At 32.0% G+C, this 23,005-nt stretch overlaps 1 pseudogene; it reads left to right on the forward strand.

Annotated features, from left to right (window-relative positions):
- The first annotated feature begins 4,898 nt into the window (after nucleotides 1-4,898).
- LOC107867396 lies at nucleotides 4,899-16,920 on the forward strand (annotated as a pseudogene).
- Nucleotides 16,921-23,005: the final 6,085 nt, after the last annotated feature.

Here is a 23,005-nt window from a genome sequence, read left to right on the forward strand (position 1 = left end):
TTAAAATTTTGAAGTAGATAAAAAATCTAACGTATTAATAAAAATTGGTAATTTTACTGACTTTTCTCTAACCTTGAAATTATATCATTTATATTCATCTTTGCACTCAACAATCATTAGCTAAATATAAACAATAATTTATAAAGCAATTAAAAGATAATAAATAAGTGATTAAGCGAAAATGAAAAAGACATAGAAGCAACTATTAACATGTAGAAGAAATTATTAAATTGAAGATTTAGTGACCAAAAAGAAAATATTTGTTGGTTCTTTCTCTATTTCTAATTATTTAATTTCTAGTTAAATGCTTATTGCTCCTAAGTTATTATTATTTTGATATTTTTTAATTATATTGAATAAATATTATACTATAGTAATATTTATTCTAAATTAAAGTTATAAACCAAAGTTACTAAGAACTTCTATAATCACGCGAAGCGCGAATATGATCCCTAGTATATATATATATATATAAACGGAGAAATAAGACATGGATAATGTGACACCGCTCTATGGCCACCATTCCGATTTATCCTTTTTTGACCATTTCTTCTTTATTTATCTATTTATTTTAGTTTCATAATTTAAAAATTATTGAAAAAGTACTCAGAAAAATATCTGAACTTTGACTGGATTTTCAGTTGAGCATACTGAACTTCGCGGGGGTCCTATTATCCCCTAGACTTATTAAAGTTGATTTAATTTCTCCTCCTCCCTCCGAAATGCTATACCCAGTTTCGGCGGTTGAAGATGTAATACACGCGTCAATCTCATTTTTACACGTGTATTTTTTTGCAGATGGCGGTGTAATACACGCGCCAACCTCATATTTACACATGTCCAAGTGGACAGATATATTCCATTAAAATACAAAAAAAAGTCTAGGGGGTAATAGGACCCCCGCAAAGTTCAATATGCTCAACTGAAAATCCGATCAAAGTTCAGGTATTTTCGTGAGTATTATCCCAAAATTATTTATTCAACTCATCAACTTTTCACCTCCCATTATAATTGCCTTCTTTATTAGAAATCTAAATATGTATTCGTGAATTCTTCTATCTCTAATTTTATTAATTTTTAATTAATTTTATCCATTTAATATGTTTGTACAAAAAATATAAATTTACATTTCAATATATAATAAAATTTTAATACATATTAGATGCAAAACTTGATACGATCATTTGTATTTGTTCTCTTCTTTTTTTTGGCCTTTTACTTATTTTTTAAATTATATTCTATGTAAATATCTATATATAAGATATTCAAATTTATTTTTATTTTTTTTTTAATGATTTTTTTCTTTATTTATCTATTTTATTTTATTTTAAATAACCTAAAAATGATTAGATTTAATTAAACTTTTCACCTCTCATTATAATTATCTTCTTAATTAGCTATCTTAATGTGCATTTATGTATAATGTAGGAACTTTTGATATCCTTTCTATCACTTTATAATATGGACAAATATCTCTGATTTTTTTAGTTCCTACAAAATAACTTTTTGACATTAATTGATTTTTGGCTAGAGATTTTAGTATGATAGTTTAGGCAATGCAAATTTTAATATATCCGAATTTCTTTCTTTTATCACAGAAAATGTTTTATATTTAGGTGTGTTTGGTTTGAAAGGAAAAGAATGTTTTTCTATTTTTCTGTTTAATTGATTTAAGTATTTTAAAAAATATTTTTCAAATAAACATATTTGCCTTACTTTTTTTTAAAATGACTTCCCTACATAAATTAGTGAAAACATTAATTAAGAAAACAATCAAATAACTACTTATTTTCTAAAAAGAATATTTTTCTTCATACTAAACACAACCTTAATTACTACTTGTGATTCCTATATGGTAAGTGGTGATTTTCATTTTATTTTTCTCTTTTACTGATTGAATATAGATATTCGTGGGAAGAATCCTGAAATGAAATATTCTATTTTCTTTGTAATGTTATATTCTTTAAAAAATATTTTGATACTTTAATTTTTTTTTAATTTGTGCTTCATTTATTTATGAAATTTGAATTATCCTTTGTCTGCAAGAGAAAAAAGAAATCTTAGGACGATACATTCTAACGTGACGTATTCTATTTTTAATGTAACGAAAACTGTTATTTCACAAAATTAATTCAGATTTTGTTGTAGGTTCTATCATAAATTTTTCATTCGTTGATTTTAAATGATTAAAATCATTTAGACGATGAAAGCTACACACCATGCAGAAATATTTCATGTTAACGAGGAGTAGGTTTTCTTTTTTTAAAAAAAATAAAAACTTGTTGTGCCATTACACTACACAGTTAAATTGAACATGCGCAATATTCAAATATTTTTTTTTAATCTAATCACTACTAAAATTAATTTTGTTGTTTATATATATTAAATATTTTAACGTGACACCCTTTTATGGGCTCCATTGCTATTTAGCTTTTTTCTCCTTTTTTAAAAAAACATTTTCCTCCTAAAAAATCTTAAATATAATTTTTTCATAACTTTTTAGTTGCGAATCCTTCATTAAAATCTTGACACTAAAATCTACATAATAATATTTCCAAACTCTTGACTTTCTTATCTTTATAGTCTTTAAACCTTATCTAATAGATAAGGGAGTGGAAGGAATACAATTTAATTGAATAGAGTAAAATACATAGTTGTAATGATTTAAAGAAGAAAATGTCTAGAAATAAAGCTGGTAAGGGGCATTAGCATTTTCTAAATTTGAAACAGAATCGTTATTAGAAATAATTATACAATTATGTATATTAAATTATAAGTATTCAATTTATTTGTCTTTTGTCTTTTCAATTCTTCACTTAATCACCTAATTTCACATCTAACTATACATATATTGATCAAATGCTTCAACAAATGTTTCACAAGTCGACGGAGAAGTGTTGTAACCTTAAGAATTGATTCTGTATTACTTTGTATTTCATATACAACTATCACTTTCAAGTCACTTTTATTATGTTGTGTTTATGTATTGTATATGAATTATGATTTTATTAATTCATGTGCTTGGAAGGCTTAAAATAGAAATCCATAGAAAGGATTTAAAGCAATTTGACAACCACCGTCAAGTATGCATCCACCTTAAACAAGTCAATGACTTGTGCATGGTGTTGGAGGATCCGAAAATGTCAAATTTTTCATTGGCCAAATTTTAATGATAAAAGAAAAATAATTTTTCCTTTAAAGTTTAGCCTTTTCTTTATTTTATTTTTCTTGTAAATTTCATAGGTCGTACTATGGTTTTTTATGCTTTCCAATTTTTTAAAAGAAATTAATTGTATGGATTTTCAAAAATAACTTTATTATATTATTTGTCTATTTGATAAATAAGTACGTGCCGAAAAAGTTTTCTTTGTATATAATGACAAGTGAATAAACTTGCACTTTGTAAGTTGTAAGATTCAAAAAATATTCAGCATTTTTCATAAATAGAATATCAAATACTTTTTGTTGTTTTGCATTTGTTGTAGTTTGTGCATGACATGTAGCGATGATATTTATCTACATTCATTTTTTTATTTCTTTCGTCTAAGCGAAAAGTTATTCCATTAAAATATATATGCACAACTCGCAACTTACGTATATATATATATATATATATATATATATATATATATATATATTGGAGATTTCATGATTAGATATATACTATTCAAAGGATTACATGAAAGGAATTCTCTCATTCTGTATATAAAGTGCAATTTTTTTTGTTGAACTTATACAAAAAAAAAAATACTTTTAATTATTTTAAAATTATAATAATAGAAAAAGATCTTCAGGCATATTTCACAATTGCGCGAAGCACGGTAACTTTCCCTAGTTTTATATAATCAAACTTAATACACCTATTTTATTAAAATTTTGAATTCAATGCTTCTATAATAAAAAATTCTTATATAAATTCTAAATGCAACGCTTCTAGAGTAAAATACTTTGATATAAGAAGTCACTTTGTCTTTTCACTATTTTTTAAATTTATTTAATTATTTTTTATTATATTAACTAGACTTCCTAAAATATACGAGACACCTAAAATATATGGTAGGAGAATAAATTAATATTCTTCTTTCTACTATTCAATTAAAAAAATACTCCTAAAATAGGACTCTAAACAAATCGGTTTGGCTATTGCGATAATATGATTGATGCTCATCTAACTTGATTCGATTGCATGTCTAGATTGATGGAAGCTTGATTTTTTTTATGTATATATAGTAGATGTTGAACCTCCTTCGGTTATATAATGTGTTCACTTGTGAAAATCCTTGCTGAAAATCTTGGCTCCGCCAATGTCATATTAGTTTAGTATTTTGTGGTAGTTTACAATTCATACTTTGAGAAATTTTTGTGTGTAAAATTTAAGTTTAATTGTATTATTTTGATATCACTTTTATCGTATTATTTTGTTGCAGTTTACAGGTGTTAGATAAATGTTGGTCGGCCTTGAGGAATGTTTTTATGTAAAGGTTAGGTTTAGTTATATTATTTTGATATCTCTATTATCGTATTATTTTGTTATTGTTTACAGATGATAGATGGGTGTCGAACGACTTTGAAAAGAATTTTGTGTGTAAAGATTGGATTTAATTGTATTAGTTTGATCTCTCTGTCATTGTATTGTTTTGTTACAATTTACAGATGGTAAATGAATGTTGATCAATTTTTAAAAATATTTTTATAAAAATTAGATTTAATAAATAAATTATCCATCTTTACATACATATTAAATTTAATTATTATATTTATTTTTATTATTTAAATAAATATTCTATTTAGCTTAATGTAAACACTTAAACTAGTGTATATATATAGATCTTACAAACGTATCCTAATTGTTCCCGGATCATAGTAAAAGGTCACGCATCCATAGGAAAAAGGTGTGTTCTGTTTTGAGCCGTTTTTCATTTCTCTCTGTAATTGCCGTTGCGAAACCATATTCTGCGTAGTCATCTCCAAATAAACACTTCAATCCCCAACATGTATACAAATTCTGCATAGTCATCTCCAAATAAACACTTCAACCCCCAATATGTATACATAATTAACTATAGACGCCCACAAAATTTATACCCGCAGTTTTTCAGAAATTCACTTGGTCTTCCCGGACCCCTTGGGATTCATTTGAAATCACTCACAAAACCCTTTTGTCATTGGCTCAGTTAATTGCCATTGGAAGAGCAAGGATTGTTTTTTTCTTTTTCTTTTTGGGTTAATGTTGTATGTTGCAATGTCATTTCCTTTCTTTGCAATAATATGTGGATCTGATATACATTTTGAGATCTTACTTTGATTTTTTTTATTTTTGGTAACATTGTGAATACCATTAACCAACAAAACAAAGAGCACTTGATGTCAAAATCTTAATGTGTTAACGCCAAGCCTCAGAAGAGCAAAATGCAAAGGCTAAGTTGTGGTTGGGGCGTTTCATTTCTTGCTCCATTTGTTTTCTTCTTTGTTTAAATTTTTTGATGGTTGTTACTCTCGAGTCAAGGGTCTTTTGGAAATAGTGTCTCTACCTCCTCGAGGTAGGGGTAAGGTTTGCGTACACTGCATCCTGCGTATGGGGCTATACTGGATTGTTGTTGTAATTCTTTAGATTTAGAGAACCCCATTTGCCTTAAAAGACAGATTATTGAGCTTTAAATATATAGATGTAGTGAATTGAGGCATTATTAGCTGTTAATTGTTATAGGACTTCCCCATTCGTCTCAGAAGACAAGTTATTGAGTATTGTAATGAAATAGGTCTAAGTGAAGAGAAATGATATAGTGGATTTTGTATAGTTTACCCTGGCTAGTTTAAATTGAGGCATTGTCGTGGTTGTTGTTTTCTTGATAACCATTTTGTACGGGCTAGCTTGCACGCACCACGGATACCTAGTACCTCTTATTTGGACCGTCTTTCTTAAGCCGAGGGTCTACCAAAAGCAACCTCTCTACCTATGAGGTAGTGGTAAGGTCTACATATGCTCTACCCTCTCTAGACCTCACTTTGTGGGACTACACTGAGTTCGTTGTTATTGTTGTTATCTGGTACCGCAACTCCTTCCACCAAGGCTAGGACAGGACAGATATAAAGAAATCACCCGGTGTTTTGTATATGTTGAGATTTGAACCTGAAACCCTTTATTGATCACTAGGCCACATCCTTGTGTGCTTTGTCGTTGTTTTCTGATTGATTCTTATGTGGAATTTGATGCTTTTATTTTGCAGGTGTATCTGAGGAAGTAGTTGCTGGATTTGGATTCTTTTAAGTGAAAAAAATGTGATTGTTTCAGAATTACCATTTGCTGGACTGGTTGTTTGTGACGTTTTAAGTCCATTTTGAGGAGTGATTTTATTGATCTGAATTTACTTGTTTTAATTGCAGATTGGACACTTGTGGGATCAAAATTGTATTTGTCCTTTTCTATGTTTGTGATTGTTTTGCCATGAATTGGGTTCTTTCTTACTTTTTTTTTGTTTTTTTTCATGAGGAAGCTTGCATAGTGGTCTGACTCATGTTAATTGAAATTGTTTATATTTTGGGTGAAGCATATGAGCAATGATACCTGACGAAAGGTTCTAGCTTTCACAAATTTTGGAGATTTTGGTTGAAACAGTAACTAGCACCTGTTAATTTTGGGTTTGAGGTGGTTGTGGTGGAAACTTGGACATGAGAAGTCCTTTGCTTACTAAATTATCGATACTGTTCGGCCGTAGACTGTCAGTAAACTGGTTACTCTTGTGCTTGGTCAGTGTGTTTGTGCTGATAGCATTGTTAGAATCATCTCATACAAATACCTCCGACTCTGTGGCCTCCTCTGCACAGCCTGATATCTATACAAGTTATAGAAAGTTAAAGACGCAAGTGCGAAGTGATTATTTAGAGTTAAAAGAGCCTCTCTCTAGGTGCCAATTGGATAAAAGACATTGGTTTTTGTGGCAAGGAAAGAGAGAGCTATGTACCTTGTTATAACGTATCTGCAAATTTGTTAGCTGGGTTAAAAAATGGAGAGGAGTTTGATCGACACTGTGAGTTATCAAGCGAACAAACACATTGTTTGGTTCGTTCTATGAAGGACTATAAGATTCTTCTGACTTGGCCAGCAGGTAGGGATGTCATATGGAGTGGAAATGTGAGGCTAACCAAAGATCAGTTCCTTTCTTCTGGAAGCATGACAAAAAGGTATAGTCAATTGAATGAACTTTTTCTTTTTTGCTATCCTGAGATGATCTTTCAAACGTTAAATTTAGTATTAACATGTTAGTAGGATGAAATCCTGTATGTTGAGTCTTCAACCTCATCAGTATCAATTTATTTGTAGGAATATATCTTGGCATCTTTCCACTAGGTGATGCTGCATTAATAAAATTTTACAAGCTTTATTAAGGCCCTTTTATTAATTTGTTTTCCAGAATAATGTTACTGGAATAGAACCAAATTGCTTTCTACTCAGAGGATGAAGTGATGGTTGATAGTGTCAAAGATCACTCGCACCTTATTGCCGAGATGATTGGGCTTGGGAGTGATGCAGAATTTCTTCAAGCTGGTGTAAGTAAATCTTGACTATTCTTTCCATAAACGTAATATCTTGTTCTACTTTTCATCCCCTTGCTGGTTTCTTAGGAATAACACATATATGCATGTCCGCTTCATATTGCTGTAACTAGGGTATCTAACCATTTTATCACTTTAATAAAATAAGAATTCTTGTTCTTGTCTGAATAACAGGTCCGCACTGTACTAGATATTGGTTGCGGATTTGGTAGCTTTGGTGCTCACCTACTTTCGCTGAAGTTGATGGCTCTTTGTGTGGCAGCATATGAGTCATCTGGTAGCCAAGTTCAGTTTGCACTTGAGAGAGGACTTCCGGCTGTCATAGGCAACTTTGTTTCGAAACAGCTTCCATTCCCATCATTGTCTTATGATATGGTGCATTGTGCTCAGTGTGGAATCATTTGGGACAATAAAGGTATTGCCTTTGCTATGTTTTGAGGAGCTGTGGTTAGCCAGCTGTTTTTTCATCATCTTTGTATGTGCACTGAACTGATCTGCAGTCTGTGTATGGGTTGATTGATCTATCATTTGTTTCATTAGGTATATGCAATGTCTCTAACTGTGATTTTCACTTTAGTTTGCATGTTATTTGCGATTAAGTTCAAACTCTTCACAACTTCTGATACTGCAGTTCATTCTCTAGGCCTCTGTATTTTACAAAAGAACTTCATATTATTGTTGAACCATCCCTTTTTCTTCAAATATATCTATAACAACTTTGGTGACCTGTATGGGTAGATTCTATTTGGTGATCCTGATGATTAATACTTTCCTTTTGTTTCAACATTCCACTTTGAGCTTGATCTCAACCAAGCAGAACTGTCAATTGAAGCTGCCGTTAAGGTAAGACCATCTTTAGATGCCAGATAGCTGACCTTTATTTCCGGGTTGGAGTTGAATGGTCGGAACACCTTCACCGTTTCTAACATAGGAATGCACTGTAGGATGATGCTTGTTTTACTTTTCCTGTTAAGATAGATGGCTGTTTCTTTTGGATCCCTCAATGACCGTCAGTGTTTCTGAAAAAATTTAGGAAGCATAGGGTCTTCGGAAGATTTACATCTCAGCTTCTGTTAATTCATGAATGTGATGAATTCAATAACATGAAACTATTATTGATTTGTGTTAGAATATGAGTAGGAATAGGAATAACATATAGATTTCTACTTGGAAAAGGATTATAATGTAGTGTCCTATTAGGAAAAAGGTTGGAATGTAGTGTCTATAAATAGAACCTCAATGTAATAATGTTGATACGACATTTCAATAATATCCTTCTCTTATATTTCTTCACATGGTATCAGAGCAGATTGAGGACATGTTGAGATTAAAGTTGCAATCAAGTTGACGATAGTAAAAGATATTTGTCAAAATAAAACTACATGTGGAGACAATTGTTAATCAGATTTTCAATAATACTGCTGTTACATATTTGAAAATAAAGCTCACTTTTAACCACGCAAAGGACTCATATTTTTTTTTGCTCATATTTTTTTTTAACTCGAAAGTGTTCAAATATTTTTAACCCAAAACCTCCATTTTTAAGCATGCCAAGTAGCAGTGATGAAGACTATGTGAAGAACAAAGATCAAAGATATAAAGAAGGCGGATCAAGTGAAGAAAATCAAGCCAAAAAGGGGAGATTTGTTAGGATTTTTGCCCTGATTTTTTTATCAAAATTGAGTTTTAGTTTTTTATTGAAGAAAAATAAAAGTAGTACCATAATTACTTTTTTCTTGAGGAAAAATATAAAATTTTTTCATATTTGACAAACCTCTTTTTTGGATGAAAGGTTTTGAATTCTATAAATAGAAGATCCCCTTCTCATAAAATAATATAATAGCATCTACAATGTAGTCCTTTTTAAGAGTTTTGTTTGGGGTAAGCCTGTCAAGTGGGCCGGGTCAACCCGGCCCGGTAAGTCCTAGGGTTTTAGGGTTTCGGGTCCCGTGCTAGTTATTTTTTTAATTTGAGCCCGGTTAACCCGGCCCGGATTGAGCCCGGTTCAGGCCCCTCGGTTAACCAGCCCGACCCGGAATCAATTTTTTTTTTTTTCAAATTTTTGGGTTTATTTAAATTAGTAAATAACTTAGTATATAACTATATCTATATATATTGTAATGTATTGGGTTTATTTAAACTAGTAAATAACTTAGTATATAACTATATCTATATATATTGTAATGTCTACGTATTGTAGTATATTTAATTTAAAGTATTACATATACATAGAATAGAGTGTATATATGTGAATATATCTTCTATAGACGTGTATATTTAACGTATACATGTGTATATGTTTTATAATTTGTATAAAACTATATATATATATATATATATTGTAGTATATTTAATTTAAAGTATTACATATAAATAGAATAGAGTGTATATATGTGAATATATCTTCTATAGACATGTATATTTAACGTATACATATGTATATGTTTTATAAATTAGTATATAACTATATCTATATATATGGTAATGTATATATATTGTAGTATATTTTATTAGTATATATACATTGAATGGTGCATATACGTGTGTATATATCTTCTATAGACGTGTATATTTAATGTATACATGTGTATATGTTTTATAAATTAGTATATAACTATATATATATTGTAGTATATATATATATATTGTAGTATATGTTTTACTTAAAGTAGTACATATATATTGAATGGTGAGTATATTTGTGTATATATCTTCTATAGACGTGTATATTTAATGTATACATGTGTATATGTTTTATAAATTATTATATAACTATATATATTGTAGTATATATGTGTATATAGCTATATCGACGCATATATTTAATGTATACATGCGTATATGTTATATAAATTAGTATATAACTATATATATATTGTAGTATATATATATATATATATATTGTAGTATATGTTTTACTTAAAGTAGTACATATATATTGAATGGTGTGTATATTTGTGTATATATCTTCTATAGACGTGTATATTTAATATATACATGTATATATTTTATAAATTAGTATATAACTATATATATATTGTAGTATATACATGTATTATAGTATATGTTTTACTTAAAGTAGTACATATATATTGAATGGTGCGTATATTTGTGTCTATATCTCCTATAGACGTGTATATTTAATGTATACATGTATATATGTTTTATAAATTAGTATATAACTATATATATATATATATATTGTAATGTTTATATATTGTAGTATATTTTATTTAAACTTTAAAGTAGTGCATATATATTGAATAGAGCGTATGTGTGAATATATCTTCTATAGACGTGTATATTTAACGTATACATGTGTATATGTTTTATAAATTAGTATATATATATATATATATATATATATATTGTAATGTATATATATTGTAGTATATTTTATTTAAACTTTAAAGTAGTGCATATATATTGAATAGAGAGTATATGTGTGAATATATCTTCTATAGACGTATATATTTAACGTATACATGTGTATATGTTTTATAAATTGGTATATAACTATATATATATATTATAATGTATATGTATTGTAGTATATTTTATTTAAAGTAGTACATATACATTGAATAGAGCGTATAAATGTGAATATATCTTCTATAGACGTGTATATTTAACGTATACATGTGTATATGTTTTATAAATTAGTATATAACTATATATATATATATTGTAATGTATATATATTGTAGTATATTTTATTTAAACTTTAAAGTAGCACATATACATTGAATGGTGCATATATATGTATAATTGTGTATATGTGTATATTTTTTTTAAATTCTAATGTAGTATATACTATATATAGTGTATATATATTGTTTAACGTATTTAAAATGTATATAGGTGGGTATATATAGTGTATATTGAAAAAAAGTTTTTTTTTTCATTTTTGACTGGGTTTGACCCGGTTTAGGTATGTTTGATCGGGTTGGGTTAAGTGGGCCGGGTTAGGGTTGTTTTTAAAAAAATTACTGTTGAGCCCGGCCCGGCTCGGCCCACCTTACCCCCAACCTGGACCCGGCCCGGCCCACAACCCGGTTAACTTTAACGGGCCGGTTTCGGGTTGGCCCGGCCCGGCCCACCTGACAACCTTAGTTTGGGGGGAGATTTTCTTCTAACAGTTTTTATGTTTTCTTTAATATTAGTTTTTATGTGTAGGTCAGTTGGCCAATAGTATCAATGATATATTTTTTTAGTATACTTTTATTTGTCATCTAAATTATCATCATCTTGGTTTGCAAACTTTAAGCTTCCGCGTGACGCTCTCTCGATTTCGAACCCAACAAGTGGTATCAGAGCTTCCACGATCTTGGTAAAGAATCAAAGAGTTTCTGCGACCGGCGGTCGGCTATAATTCATATATCCCGCCCATCTGGCCAATGATTATGTTAGCAAAAGTTGGGTCACCGTGTATCTTTTGGGTGACTATTTTCTCATATCAGATTTGCGTATCATCGTCCATCTACCCGGTTACTACTTTCTCATATCAGATTTATGTAGCACCGTGCATTTCTTAGGACTACTCATATTTAATTTGCGTAGTACCGTGCATCTTTTCGGACTACTTTCTCATATCTGAGTTGCATAGCACCATGCGTGTTTTTGGTGACTCCTCAGATCTGATTTGCGTAGTTCTGTGTCTTTACGGTGACTCCTCAAATCTGATTTGTGTAGAGTCGTGCCATCATTTCGACTCTACCCATATAATTTCTCTTTTCCAGTAGGATCGTGCTATCATTCCGACCCTACCCATATATTTTCTCTTTACATGTCGTCATTCCGACCCTACCCATATAATTTTTATTTTCCAATAGGGTCGTGCCATCAATCCAACCCTACCCATCTAATTTCTCTTTCTTGTAGGGTTGTGCTATCATTTCAACCCTACCCATATAATTTTTCCAAGGTTGTGATCACTTTTCAGCCATCAAATCTAATAATCCAGCTTGGGCATGTTTCGATGAGTTTTTTGGTGACTTTCTTGTTCAAGATCTACTCATTTCTTGATTTCGAGATCACCCATATATTTTATATCAGTTTCCGGCAATTTTCTAACGATAGATCGACTTCCCGGCAATGTTTGCTACTTTTCGGATCACTTTTTTAGTTTATTCCTTTTCAATTGAGGTCTCTCAGACGTCCAGAGCAGTCCTTATCAGTTTTCTTGCAGCTATCTTCACCAAGTCCTTCCCCCATCCTCGTATTAATTACATCCATAACAAGCTTGGTACATATGCCTTCTATGCACCAACTAGAGGGGGAGTGTTAGAATATGAGTAGGAATAAGAATAAAATGTAAATTCCTATTTGGAAAAAGATTGTAGTGTAGTGTCCTATTAGGAAAAGGATTGGAATGTAGTGTCTATAAATAGGGCATCAATGTGATAATATTGATACAACATTTCAATAATATTCTTCTCTTATATTTCTTCACAATTTGAAAAAAACAGATGGACTGTTTTTAATTGAAATTGACCGTGTGCTCAAGCCTGGAGGTTATTTTATTTTAACCTCACCCACGACCCGGCAGCAGCAAGATAGTTCTACTAGTGCAAAGAAGGGAGACATGTATACTCCTTTGGAAGAGTACACTAAACAGCTTTGTTGGTCTCTTTTGGAACAGCAGGAAGAGACTTTCATCTGGCAGAAGACGGTAAATTCTCAATGCTATAGGTAAGGCCAATCGAGGAGGTCATGTACTCCTTTCGTTTCTGTTCCTATCTTTCTTGAGCAATTCCTTGTTTCATTTAACTAAATTGATAAGCTAAAATGTCAAGAACAGTGATCTAGGTGAAAAGGCATCATCCATTTGTAGAGCTCTACTCAGTAAACAAAATACTCTCTCCATTTCAATTTCAATTTGTTGTCTGCTTTTGACTTGGCATGAAATTTAAGAAAGTTAAAAAGACTTTTGAATCTTGTGATCTTAATCTAAAGATATGTAGAATGTATCAAAATGTCTTTTGATCTTGTGATCTTAAACACGACATGTGAAAAATTGAAACTAAAGAGATGCCAAAAAAGGAAAGAGGCATTCTTGTTGAAACAAGCTAAAAAGGAAAGTAAGACAAAATTGAAACGGAGGAGATACAGTAAGATAAACAAATTAAATGGAGTACCTAATTAAAGTATACGATCTTTAGGTAAAAAAAATTTTCTGCCCAACTTCCACACCCAGCCTTTTCTGAAAGGGAGACACAGAAGATGAATTTTCTAATAAACTACCTTGTTCTAATCTTTCTTGATATGTGCATTGATAGATTTGAATGATTCACATATTCCCTTTTGCCACTTAACCTCCTGTAATGAGCTTTTCCGTTTTGATGTAGCTCACAGTATAGTATACCCATTTGTAAAGGCGTGGACATGCAACTGTACTACCAACCGCTCACACACTGTATTTCTGGTACAAGCAGTAACTGGTGGGTTCCGATTCACGACAGATCTGGTCCTCTGAACTCAACTGATATTGAAATTCATGGCAAGTATTTTTGGTAAAATGGTTTCTGTGACTTCTTCATTCTCCAATCTTCAGCTATTTGTACACTTTCTTTTATCAAGCACTCATTTGCCCGCATTTTCCTCTTGGGCAGGAGTCCATCCTGATGATTTCCTTGAGGATTCAGAATTCTGGAGATCAGCATTGAGAAATTATTGGTTTTTGCTGTCGCCGTTGATCTTCTCTGACCACCTTATAATATGGTGCGGAATATCATGGACATGAATGCACATTATGGGGGCTTAAATGCTGCTATGTTGGAGGCAAGTAAATCAGTGTGGGTGATGAATGTTGTGCCTCTTGGGGCGCGTAATACACTTCATCTCATACTTGATCGAGGTTTAGCCGGTATTCTGCATAACTGGTAAAGCCATTATCATTTACATTTTCAAGCTTGCAAAGACATTTATACTTGGATCATTTACATTTTCAAGACTTGCAAAGACATTTATACTTGGATATTGTACATAATAATTCAAACTAAAGTAAAGCAATATGGATAATTTATATTCTTCTACTTTCTTGACTGATAGAGAGATATTCTGGTATTTGTTCTTATCAGTTAGCTTTTCAGTCAGATTATTATAGTGGAAAAAAGTTACAGCACATTCTCCAAAGAATTAACAACTATGTTTTTTTGAAAACGCATTACATACATAATATGTAGAATAGTTAAGTGGGTTTAAGGTGCTGTAGTGTGACCCTTTTGATCTATTGTTTAATAATTCTTATATCCTTTTTGTGGTGCTACCGACACAGTTTACTCCAAAAGTCTTGTTCTTTTACATATCGTAATTTTTCTTCTTGTTCATGTTGCATGAATTATTTTGTTTTCAGTTTGCTTACCATCTCTATCCTTTGAGTTGGTGATTGATTGAATTCTGAAGCACAATGTTTTGATAACTAAAATGGGAGGTCAAGACGATATGATAGCAAGGTATTTATCATTTCAATCTTATAACCAGTGAGAAGGGTTGTATAACTATCTTACAGTCGCGGTACTCATGTGATTTGAAGTCTTTTGGCATCCCTAAGTTACTGACTTCAAAATTAGTGATTACAATCTTTTCTAAAACATGAATGTTTTACTTCAGAAAAGCCATCACTTGTATTGCAAGTGTGAGTATAAACTTGAAGGGAAAATCAGAGAAATTTGAGGCTTGTACTTGATCTCTTCAACAGGATAGCTATTATTGATGCTTGTTTCTTGCTTTTCCCTTTACACTTCTTGCATAAAATGAGCTTAGCATTGCACCCAAGGGCGTGGCCTAGTGGTCAATGATGTGGGTTGAGCACTATGAGGACTCAAGTTCAATTCCCAGCAGAGACAAAACACTAGGTGATTTCTTCCCATCTGTTCTAACTGGCCTATACACTATGGTTATAAAAGAAAATTTTAAATTAACTATATGAGCTTAGCAGCTTATTTTTGTATAGCAATACCAATAAATTGTTTAATATTGGAATGGAACAAGACCAAATAGGGCTGAATGGATAGAGGATTCATGTAAGTGACATCTACTAATTTGGAAATGAGGCTTAGTTGATTTATTGAACACGAGCTTAGTGCTTTTAAATTTAAATGCTATAAGTTCCCTTTCTTTATTAAAAAGAAAAAGAATTAAGTGCTATAAGGGTTCTGGTGATCTACTGATAACAGTCTTTCAAAATTGGGCAGGTGTGAACCATTTCCTACATATCCACGAACATATGATATGCTCAATGCTAATGGGCTCCTTTCACACATTGCTTCACAAGGTTGCAGTATGCTTGAACTGCTACTTGAGATGGATCGTATTCTGAGACCTGAGGTAATACTGTATTTGCATTTTGTGTTCTGTGAAAATCTTGACGGGGAGCCTTAGAGCAACTGTAAAGTTGTCTCGTGACCAATAAGTCACGGGGCTCAAGGCATGGGTTCAGCCCCTGATACATGCGTCAGGGTAGGATGTCCATCACACTCTTCAGTGTGGCCCTTCCTCGGATTCTGCATTAACGCAGGATGACTCGTGTACCTGGTTTTCCCTTTAGTCTGTATCTTACTCTTTCTTTAATGTTGCCCTTGTTAATCTCGGTTACACGTCATTTTTCCAGCTCTAGTTGACTCAACACATTCAGGTCTCTCTCATGTTTTCGTGAGTCCTTGCAGTTTGTACATGTTTTGACATTTGAATGAATTCTTGATAGGGTTGGATTATTCTTTCTGATACATTGGACTCCATAGAGAAAGCACGTGTGTTAGCCACACAAATCCGCTGGGAAGCTAGGGTGATTGACCTCCAGAACGGAAGCGACCAGCGGCTTCTTGTATGCCAAAAACCATTCACAAGAAAGTGATTTTTCTGGAAATGAACACTTTAGCACTGATGACTTTCCTAAATTCCACTAGAAAAGAGGAATGACCGCGACATGTTGAATCATGAAAGAAGGAAGTTTTCCATTGTGATATGTCATTTGTCATTTTATGAAGTGGAGTTTATTTGATCTTACAAGCTGCCTGAGGAGGTTTGATCGTGGTGTCCTTGCAAATAGATCATATGGCAGCCTGCAGAGATTGAAATACAATTTATTGGAGTACTGTAGATTAGACAGAGACTCTGCTGCAGAAAGTGGTGACAGCATCAGAAGGATTCCTTTCAAGAGTTTATATAGCAATTCATTCATCTCCCATTCTTTTAATTTTTAACAATTTATTTGTTAATTTGTAATCTAATTGTGTCTTGTACTCAAGAACAATCATTGCTGAGAAGCCGAGGTTTTAACTTCTAGCCATAACATGTAAGAGAACCAAACATAAAACATAGTGCTTCCAGTATTCTTTATTAGTTAACGGCTCATTTTTCTTGTTATGGATTTGCTAGATGTAACATTTTCGCACAAGAAGCTGGTCAGACATCTATGTAATGTTCATTTATCTCGCACTGGAAGTACGACAATACGAGATTACAAGGTTTCCTCCAATGCTTCCAATAAGATGATTTATCTGTATCTTATCCCTGTCTCCAATCTGGTGTCTAGTAATTTGCTTTTAGGTTAGACAAATCCATCTAATTTTGGGATAAAATGCTTCTTACCAAGAGCAACTTAACTTGGGGGTCTCAAATTCAAGACGTTAAAACGCTTTCAAGGAGAAAGCTGTTTTTTTTTTTCTTCAATTGAAATGAAATCATTTTGGAAGATAAGAAAGCCAAAGACGTATTCAAGGTTAAGGTCGACATTTTCAGGGTCATGTCTGGCCAAGATCTAGGAGATTGACTGGGACAGGGATGTCTTCTAGGACTTCGCAAAGAAAAGGTAGCTAACCTGGGATATATTGTGGCAAGGAATGTCGGGTTCTAAATGATCCAGTGCGAATGGAAAATGGAGGGAAAGTGAAAAATTAGTATTCATGTTATACAAGAAGTATTCTTCCCACCAAAAAGAAGTATTCTTTCATATTGGTGGGAGAAGAGAACTTCTTTATACTTAAATATAGAAGCATGCCTTCATGTGTCTAATAAGGCAAGAACAAGACAAGCCTCGTATCGTTGTCGTTCGGCTTTGGAGATTATCTTTTTGGATAAAATTCATTTGAAACTTGAACATTAGTGATATTGTAATCTAAAAATTTGATAGAATTTTTTTTTCCATTTGCGGGCGCATCTGAGCATGTGCAAACGCATGTCACGACGCACCTCGAAAGGACGTGACCCTTCGAGGCACCATTTGAAGACGAAGTGACGACATGCGCGCACAGATGCCTATCTGCGGACGCACCTGGGCCAATGCATGTCATGAAAAGTTCCTGAAAACTAATGACTTGTGACCGCATGGGCCACCTGCGAGCGTAGGTGGAGTCCACAGGTCCGGAATGATTCAGAAGTTGCGTCTTTTTAAGAACCACTGCTTCCTTTCTGAAGTACCATCTTTTGGCTGTAACAACAACATACCTAGTGTATTCCTACATAGTGGGGTCTGGGAGGGTAGAGTGTACGCAGATCATACCACTACCTCAGATGAAGTAGAGAGGCACAAAATTTTCCTCAGGTAAAGGCACAAAATTTTGAAGTTAAAACATCTTCTTTCTAAAAACTCAAGTGATTAACAAATCATTGAGTGAGTTCGTTGTTCAACAGGTACCACCATTTGCTGAAGTGAATCATTTTTTCCTAGGAGGATATACTCCATTAACCTCGGGTACTTGAGGGGAATAAATTCCTTAAGGACACACCATGAATTCAGTGGAGTTGATTCTTTTTGTCTTCTTCTTTTTCTAATCATTGATTTTACTGTTTTTCAGAAAATAGTTTGAACTTCATTTTGATAGTTCATAAATTGTTTGAACTCGTGTCTGAAGTTCTTGAAACTTTATTTTGATAGTTCATAAGTTGTTTGAACCTGTGTTTGAAGTTTTTGTTGTTAAAAAATTTTGTACCCGAAAAACAACAATCTTATGGATTTTATTATAAATTGTATTTTAGTTTATGGAGATTAAACTCTTTTGGATTTCTACTCTATTTGAACTTGATAGTTATTTGAAGATATTAAAACTTTATCACGAGTTAAAATTTATTCGATTGACGATTAGAAGAACATAAACATTTCATCGTTAAACTAGAAACAAGTTGTTTCAAATTTAAAAACTCTATTGTTAGTATTTTGGAATACGAAGTTGTTTGTCTTATTGTAACGACAAAATGATTAATGAAGTGCAAGTCAACGAAGGACTGGTGAATGTTGCAGTAACAAACATTGCTACTTCGAGTCGTTCAAATGTTGCTCCGGCCATGGCACCGATGAAAAATCAAGAGAATTTTTTGGTGTTGATTTCAAACGTTGGCAGTAGAAGATATTCTTTTATCTGACTATTTTGAGTCTCAAAGGTTCATCATAAAAAGTGTTTCTGAATTTCCATAAGAAACTCCAAAAAAAAAGCTTCATGATAATGAAAGCTTGGAAGCACTCAGACTTTTTGTGTAAGAATTACATACTGAGTGATCTATAAGATGACTTGTATAATGTGTGCAATAATATGAAGACTTCTAAGGAACTCTGAAATGCACTAGAAAAGAAGTATAAAACAGAGGATGTCGAAATGAAAAAACTCATTATCGTAAGATTTCTGGACTATAAAATGGTAGATTGTAAAGTAGTTACCTAAGTCCAAGAGTTACAAATAATAATCCATAATCTTCTTACTGAAGGTATAAGCTTATACAATACCTTTATTGAATATATCAAGTTTGTTCTTGATACTCACATAATCTTTGATGTAGGATTGGTCGTGAACGATGTTTTTAAAGTAGCCGCAATAATCGAGAAGTTACCACCTTTGTGGAAAGACTTCAAAAACTACTTAAAGCATAAACACAAGGAGATGTCTGTTGAAGACCTCACTGTGAGATTAAGGATTGAAGAGGACAACAAGACAATAAAAAAGACGTCTCATAAATTTTTTGCAATAAGTGGATCAAACATTGTGGAAAATGACCCCACTTAATCAAAGAAGAGAAAACAAAAGCATCATAACGATAGGGCAATCCTCCTAAGAAAAAATTCAAAGGAAATTGCTTTAATTGTGGCAAAGTAGGCTGCAAATTTACAGGTTTTTGAGCTTCGAAAAGGGCAAGAAAAAAGATCAAGCAAACATAGTTGAATTCAAAGACGGCGTGGACGATCTATGTGCTATGATTTTGGAGTACAATATAGTTAAAAATTCGAGAGAGTGGTGAATTGGTTCAGGTGTCGCTTGCCTTGTGTCTGTCAGCAAAGAACTATTTACAACATATACTCTCGCTCAGTTGATAAGAAGATATTCATGACGAACTTAGCTACAACAAAGGTTGAAGGAAGAAACAAGATTTGCTAGAAGATAACATCATGCAAAATGGTGACACTAAATAATGTTCTTCATGTTCCAGAGTTGCAAAAGAACTTAGTTTCTACTTCACTTCTAAATAAGAATGGATTCAAATGTGTATTTAATTTTGAAAAAGTTTTAATAAGTAAGGGTTAAGTGTATGTAGGTAAAGGCTACCTCTTTGAGGGTCTTTTTAAGATCAATGTAATGAATATTTATATGAATAAAGTTTTTGATTCTTCTTACTTACTTGAGTCAAGTGAATTGTGGCATGAACATTTAGGTTATGTCAATTATAAAACCTTGTGAAAACAGATTAGTTTAGAAGTTTTGCCTACCGTTGAGTGCAATAATCAAAGTGTCAAACATGTGTGGAATCTAAGTATGCAAAGCATCCGTTTAGTCTGTTGAAAGATATTTCAATCCCTTGGACTTAATTAACATAGATATTTGTGATATGAAGTCAACACCATTCGTGGTAGGAAAAAAATATTTCATAACTTTCACTGACAATTGTTATGTTTATTTTCTAAATGGTAAGGATGAAGCAATAAACACATTTAGTCAATAAAAAACTGAATTTGAAAATCAGGTAGATAAAAAAATTAAAATGATAAGGAGTGATAGAGGTGGAGAGTGTGAATCTCATTTTGAAGAGATATGTTTGGAAAATAAAATTGTCCATCAAACTACTACTTGTATTCACCTCAATCAAATGAGATTGCAGAAAAGAAAAACCAAACATTGAAGGAAATGATAAATGCCTCACTCATCAATTCAGGTTTACCATAAAACTTATGAAGGAAAGCTATTCTTACAGCAAACCGAATACTCAATAGAGTATCCATAGCAAGGCATAATCTATTCAATATGAAAAATGAAAAGGAAAGAAACTCAACTTGCAATATTCTAAAGTGTGGGAGTATCTAGCTAAAGTTCAAGTTTTTATATCTAAAACGATAAAAATAGAACCAAAGACCGTGGACTATGTCTTCATTAGTTATGTTACAAAAAGTAAAACATGTTGAATTTTTTTCATAAATTCAACATTCGAATATTTATGATGATACAATAATTGAATCAAATGATGTTGAGTTCTTTAAACACAGTTATTCTTATAAAACTGGACATGAGCGGTCCAGTGGAGGGGTATAGACAAACTTAGAATAAACCAAAGTAAAATGTACTTAACGATGAGAATTCAAGGCGTAGTACATGTCAAAGAACGTCAATCTCCTTCGGATCAAATTTTGTAATATTTCTTCTTGAAAGTGAGCCTCAAACATTTAAGGAAGCGATGTTGTCTTCGGACTCATACTTTTGAGAAAAGGCAGTCAATATTGAGATTGATTCAATCATGAGCAATCATATTTAGGAGTTGATTGATTTTTCTCCAGGAAAGAAACTTTAGGTTTTAAATGGATTTTCAAAAGGAAAATGAAAGCTGATGGCACTATTGACAAATATAAGGTAAAACTTGTTGTGAAAAATTTTAGACAAAAAGAAGGTCTTGATTATCTCGACATATACTCGTCAGTAATAAGGATAACGTCCATTCGAATGTTGGTTGCTTTATCAATGGTATATGATCTTAAAATCCATCAAATGAATGTGAAAATAACTTTCTTAAATGGAGAATCGGAGGAAGAAATTTACATGGAACAACCAGATGGTTTTTTGGTTCCTGGTAAAAAAATAAAAGTGTGTAAACTTATTAAGTCACTTTATGAACTAAAACAAGTACCCAAACAGTGGCATGCAAATTTTGACTAAATCATGTTGACAAACGGATTCAAGATAAATAAATATTTTATATTAAAGACACTCCAAATTGTAAAGTCATTATTTATTTGTATGTAGATGACATGTTAATCATTAGTAGAGGCATTTATGACGTAAATGCTATGAAACGAATGCTTGAGAGCAAGTTTACTATGAAAGACCTTAGAGTTACTGATGTGATCTTAGGGACAATAATTTATATAACTCCAAAAGGGTTGACATTATCACAGTCTCATTACATTAAAAAGGTACTTGAAAGTTCAAGTATTTGGATTTTAATATTGCCAAGACTTCATTAGACGTGAGCTTTTCACTTCAAAAGAATGAAGGTGAAAGTGACTCATGATTGGACTACATAAGAGTGTTGAGAAGTTTAATGCATATCATGAATTGTACGCGACCAAATATAACATGCACCATTAGTAAATTGAGTCGGTATATGAGTAATCCTAATCAAACTCATTAAATGATAATGAAAAGAGTTTTGAATTATCTAAAATATACTCAAGACTATGCTTTACATTATACAAATATCCAGTGATAGTTGAAGGATATAGTGATGAAAATTGAATCACCAGATCAAATGAAGTAAAATCCAGGAGTGGACATGTATTTACTTTTGGTGGAGGAGCAGTCTCTTGAAAATCATCCTAACAGACATGTATTGCCCGCTCTACAATGAAATCTGAATTTATTATGTGTGATAAAGTCGGTGAAGAAGCTGAATGGCTTCAAAATTTATTGAAAGATATCCTTATTGGCCAAAATCTTTGGCTCTAGTATGCATGCATTGTGATAGTCAAGTGGCAATAGGTAGGACAGGGAGCATGATGTATAACGATAAATCTCATCATATAAGATGAAAACATAATACCATTAGAGAACTACTCTCTAGTAAAATTATCATGATTGACTAAAAAGGATAATATGTCAGACCCACTTACAAAAGATCTAACTAGAGTGAGAATTGAGATATCATAGAAGAGAATGAGTTTACGATCTAGGATAAGTCATTATGTCGATAGCTAGGTTCAAGAAAATCAAATAAAATTGTGACCGATTGTTCAAACATTGTCAATTTAACTCAAACTCATTCTCACGATGAATATAATGCTTAGGAAACAAAGATAATGCTTATGGTTTGAAGTTTTTTAATGGTTTCTAAGTTTGGGAGATTGACCAAATAGTTTGATATATAGAATTAAACATTTAGAAATCACCTATATGAGGGTGAAATAGAAGTCGCTTCAAGGTGAATGATAGTAAAGTGCTGTTCTCTAAGATCTTATGAAATCAGAAAGTGTTCATGGATG

This window comes from Capsicum annuum, chromosome 1, assembly GCF_002878395.1.
Source record: "Capsicum annuum cultivar UCD-10X-F1 chromosome 1, UCD10Xv1.1, whole genome shotgun sequence".
Lineage (NCBI taxonomy): Eukaryota > Viridiplantae > Streptophyta > Magnoliopsida > Solanales > Solanaceae > Capsicum > Capsicum annuum.